A 5,951-nucleotide genomic window follows, 5' to 3' on the forward strand; every position below is an offset into this window, starting at 1 on the left:
AACCACAAGAATTCCTTTTATGCAATAAAAGACAGTTAACAATCCTGCCATGAACTTAATATCATAATTATTTATGTAAAAAAAAATTAAAATCATAATCCCCCATAATTTGTCATCTGAAGAACACACACAAAAAAAAGCATAAGATTTATCACCCCAACAAGTTATCAAGTAATTCCCTCATATAACACATAAATTGACACATGTCTGATAATCAATGAGTGAAAGTTGGGCCAAATTTTTACTAAAAAAGAAAGGAAAAAAAAAAAAAGAGACAGTAAAGAGGCGCTTTCATATTAAGATAAATAAAAAATAGGTACGACAAAAATAAATATGCCCATTCCGATCAGCCTCAGTGATTGCACGGAGTTCGTCGGGCAAATAAGAAAGTAAGTATGCCATTTTGATCTCCATATCCACATGCCCAGCAAGGAAGTCTGCAGCGGCATTAACCTCTTGCAATGAACAAACTGGCATCGTCGAAATAATCGTGTAAGGACCAAATCTCTTCCAGCAAATTCCTCATCTGCCATGGAATGATAAGTGATTCATTAATGTAGTTTATTGCTTAGAGTGAATCACTGTGAATTTCAACTTGGTCATAACCGCCACGTTTTACTGCAAATAAACCTACTTGAATAGCTTTCAATTCCATCCTTAAAACGCTGTTTGCCACACACCCTTTAGCAAATGCAAACAACACCTGTCCATAACTGTTCCGTGCTATTGTACCATAACCGCCATGCTCCCTAGTAAGGGAGCCATCACAAGATATATGGCAAAAGTCAAGGAATCGGAGGAGAGAGTCGTTTGCTTTAGGGCTTAAGACTTTGGTTGCAGAGGAAAGAGTGAGAGTCGAGAGAGACAAGAGTGATTTGGGAAGAAGATTAGGTTTTTTTTATAATAGAATGTAATAAACCTACTTTTGATGGCTTTCTCGACCGGATTCTATGATCTCCTTGAAGCTAAAAACAACCATTTCCTTTGTTACTTCAAAATTTATGCTTTGATTTCTCACACCAAAGATGGATGATAAATTGACCTGGAAACGATTGTTTCTGCAATCCTGTTGAGAAAATTTGAATTGTTCACAAGAAGAAGAAATAGCTACTACAGTGACGGTGGAATATTCCTTATATGATTTGTGCTTTGGTCAGTTAGGTCTCATACAGAATTTTTTTTGTTACTATCCTATTTTTACTTTCCTTTGAATAAAAACCATGGCAAAAAAAAGAAGAAGAAAGAGGACGAAGTTCCTACAGCATCCCTTCATCCCTAAAGCATGGATTTTTGGGGAAGATGATGATAAATAAAGTGAAAATTAATAAATTAAATAAAATCTCAAAAAACTCAATTATAGATAAAAAATGCACAATAATAATAATGAAAGCTCTTGAACATTTTTTTTTGTTGATAAAAAAAACAGATATAGATCAATAATTACATTATTTGCCCTTCCCATGGGTCTTCCTCTCTTAATGCTATTTCTGCTAGCAAATTAGCACTCTTAAAAATGTCCTGGTAATTATTTGTGCACATTCTTAGGTCCTCTATGATGGGCAATAATAACATTAGATCTTGGATTGCTTCAAAGGGCCATGGTTTTTTTGGTTTTGGTATAAGCTCTTTAATCTGATTCCACTGATCCTCATTTGTTATAATGCCTTCAATTCGCAGATTGTGATTTTCTGCCCGTTTCAATCCCATTACTAGTCCTTTGGCTATAGTAGACACCAAGCTGTATTCCTTGTATTTTCCACCCCAACAGTAAACGACTCTTCCGCAGTGAATTACACCCCAGCAGCATCCTGTTTCATTGTTTCCGTCTTTGGTCGTCCCTACACAAAAAAGCGTTGTGAGATTTTCTGGTATTATTGATTGTAGATTTAAGAATTGCATTCCTTTGTCATTTTCATTCCAAAAAAGCTCTTGAACATCGAGTTGATGGAATATGCATTTAGGAACACAAAAATATTCTTCATGTTATAACATAACTAATACAATTTAGTCATTCCTGAAGATTCATGACTGAAAATATACAAATATTTTCCATTATGAACGTTATTTGAATTTCAAAAAGAAAGAAACAATCATCAGAGAAAACTTTGCCTAAAAAGAAGTTTGTCAATAAGAATATGGTTTTTTTTTTTTCCGATACAAAGATGGGGCTAAACAACCCAAAAGAACAAACAGAAGCTTAACTTAAATAAAACTCTCTATCCACTATGAGAATTCCTTCTAACTCAAGAGGATTTGGGAAGAAAACCCATGGGTCTAATGTTATTTGTAAGGTTTTTTATTTTAGAGGGGGTGCGCCTTGTTTTCCATGAAAATTGAGGGAGCTCATGTAAAAAACTCTTGAAAATAAAAAGTTCAAACATTACCATATTTGAGGGTAATATGGCCATGTTAAAATTAGTTAATAGTCCTAAGTAACGGGGTTAATGGTGGAGGGGGTATTTGCAAGGTTTTGATTTTAGAGGGGGTGCGGTTTGTTTCCCATGAAAATGGAGGGGGCTCATGTAAAAAACTCTTGGGTAATTTTCATCTGGACCCCCTGAGGTTTGGTCTATGTCATTTTTAGTCCAAAAAAGCTGAGACTTTGCATCTGCCTCCCCTATACTATAGAGAAAGTCAATTTAAGGACAAATTATTAATTCTATGACGAATTTGCCCTTATTCATTTTCTTCTCTTTTTTTTTTTTTTTTCCAACATTTTAAGGGGTTAAAGTTGATTAATTTACAAAATCAGACCCTCTTCATTATCCAATTCCCAAATCCATGGTTCTACCAATTCTAAATCATCATTTTTCAAATCTTAGTCGAAGATTAGGAAATGAAAATTTGGGTGAAACATAATCTCCAACTAGGGTTCGCATCCCTTGAAAAACCTCTTCCAGCTTCTGGTTCGCAACCATGACTTTGAGTTGTTCATCTTGGTGAAAGTCAGTATCACTTGCATCATTCAAGTTCTTCTCTCGGTTTGTTATTGTATTCTCAGTTTCAAGTTGGGAGCAAACCGATCCGCTCGGAGGTCCGTTTCTGTAAACGGATCAGGATGGGGAACAAGGTGGTTGAATCTAGAAGAGGGTTAGTGACTCTTGCGATTTCAATTTGTCTAATGCTTCTTCCTTTGATTTACGCCAGCTATCCATTAAATATTTGTAATTTCACATCATTCTCTTCGGACTCCTTTTGCAAGTTGCTGATTTTGAATCAATTGATCATCTACTTAACAAGAATAGCTGATACTTATCTTGATTTGTTTGTTTGTTTGATTTTGAAGGGAAACAAGTATCAAATAGCAGTGGAGCTGGTGCGAGCATCAACAATGGCGAACTTGAAGAGGATGATTCATTATTGTCTCTACTAGGAAGGCTATTAAGAGGATTTTAATTTCTAATTCCTTCCAGTCTGTTTCATTCATTAACCGATGTTGTGTTTAGCTTCTGATTGCATTAATGGTGGAGTCGAAATAGGGTTTCAAATTTTCAATTTGGAGGCAGGGGTGCGGTGGTGTGAACTGACTTTTTCCAAGATGAATAACTCAAAGACATGGTTGCGAACCAGAAGTTGGAAGAGTTCTTTCAAGGTATGCGAACCCTAGTTGGAGATTAAGTTTCATCCATTAATTTTCATTTCCTAATCTTCTAGTAGGATTTGGAAAATAAGGTTTTAGAATTGGTAGAACCAGGATTTGGGAATCGGGTAATGAAGGAGGGTCTCATTTTGTAAATTAATAAACTTAATCCCTTAAAATGTAAAAATAAAAAAATCTAAATTAAAAAAAAAAAGAAAAGAATAAGGGCAAATTCGTCATAGAAGTGATAATTTGTCCTTAAATTGACTTTTTTTATAGTACAGGGGAGGCAGATGCAAAGTCTCAATTTTTTTGGACTAAAAATGACATAGATCAAACTTGAGGGGTCCAGATGAAAATTACCCAAAACTCTTTTACCTTTAAAAATTGTTCTCAATATTGAATGGGGCAAATAGTGACATTTCACATGTGAGAAATGAAACAAACTGAAAAAATAAAGAAAATTAATATAAAATTGTGAAAAACTAATGGAATTATAAAAAAAAGTTCAAAATCCGGGGTGGGGGGCATGGCCCCCCTCAGCCCCTTAGTAGGTCTGCCCCAGGCAGGGTCCTTTTAATAATTAAGCTATAATACATGAGGCAACAATAATTATTCTTATATTATATTATAAGAATTAAGTTTGACATAATTATATATCCTTTGAAAATTTATAGAGTGAAAATATAAAAAGATAATTCTTTTTTTATTTTGAGGACGAAATAAACGTTCCTTAGAGCCACGGAGGGGGACTTAAAAGTGAAAGAGAAGAATTACAAAATAGAAAAGTTCTTTAGATTTAGGGTATAAAAAAAATATCCCTCAGGGGATTAAAGAAGTGAAAAAAAGAAGATAAATAAATTTATGTGGAGATATTTTTAGGGAAAAAAAAGAACTATACAGCTTGGTTACTTAGAAAGGGTATATCAAATTGTCATTCATAATTTTTGCTTAGAAGAAAAACAACGTATGCTGAAAGAAAAATCATAGAAATTATCAATAAGTAAATAATTTTTAATATGTTTTGATGACTAAAAAAATGAAAAATAAACAATAATTATCAAGACCTATTTCACTAGTCAAGTCAAATTTAATTCTAAAGAAGAGCATGAAATTGGAAGGAGACCATAACCATTAACAAAGTTAGCCAACATTTATTGATGAAATCAACTAATTGTCATCTTGATAGTGATAATCTTCCTACTTTGAATATTATGACTATGAGAGAGATATGTAATAAAATTAGGCATGAACGGGTTGGTAAATAAATCATACCAATAAATCTACTAAATTAAATCCGAACTGTTTATGACGGACGATCCAGATTTAATTCTATCAAACTTAATGATAAGATTTTTATGACCGTTCACCTAAGTAGTTTACACGGCCGTTCAGCTACCAACTTCCAAATAAATTATATAGTAAAATTTGCATCGTGATAGAGGTAGTTGGTTTTTTTTTCAATAATAAATGTTGCATGCATCACAATAGAGATGCATCATAATTCATAATACAGGTTGTTGTTTTTTTTTTCTTTTTCTTTCAATGACCTAACAAATTAAATACTCTATACAACTTTGAAGTTGCATTCAAACCCTTTTCTTATCTAACAATGGAAGCAACATTAAGATATTTAAAATTGGTGTATCATGTTGGGCACGTTATATAAGTAAAGATGCCTTGCATGTTCCAATTGGGAATCTACATGTGAAATGTCCCTCATGTCCTTAACGACCCTGTGTTTCTTTTGTTCCAAATGAACCACAAGACCAACCCTCTCCGTATTTCTTAGAGCAAATTGCATTAGCACTCCAAAACGAAGGCCTTAAAGCACTGACACCCTACTTTATGTTTAAAAAATACAAAGACCCCAAAGTTGAATTTTCATTAAATATATTTGTCTAATATATGGTTGAAAACATTTCAGACACTGTTTATTATAGGGTTAATTTTGAAAATAAACAGTGATTTATCTGTTTTCAATGATAAATTTGACAAATATATCCAATAAAAATTCAATTTTAAGGTCTATGTGCTTTTTAAATATAAAGTGGGGTGTCAGTGTCTTAAAGTCTCTATGTTAGGGGTGTCAGTGCAATTTGCTCTATTTCTTATCATCACATTATGCAAATAAATTACTAGATATTTTTCAATGATTTATTGATCCTAACGAATGGAGGGCTCTTTTTCTTATTGTTCTTGATTGATTTGAAAAATGCTTAAATTTTAAATATTAAAAATCAAAACCGACTAAAGAACCAAATCGAATCAATTCGATTATTGACTCGAACCGAACCAAATCGATTTAGCTTGCCCATCCCATCCTTAGTTACATTCCTTTCGTAGGACAAGTTTTGTATGTTCTCTCTTT

Source organism: Hakea prostrata, chromosome 7 (assembly GCF_041222555.1).
Source record: "Hakea prostrata isolate BN-2017 chromosome 7, UWA_Hpros_2, whole genome shotgun sequence".
In the NCBI taxonomy this organism is placed as follows: Eukaryota; Viridiplantae; Streptophyta; class Magnoliopsida; order Proteales; family Proteaceae; genus Hakea; species Hakea prostrata.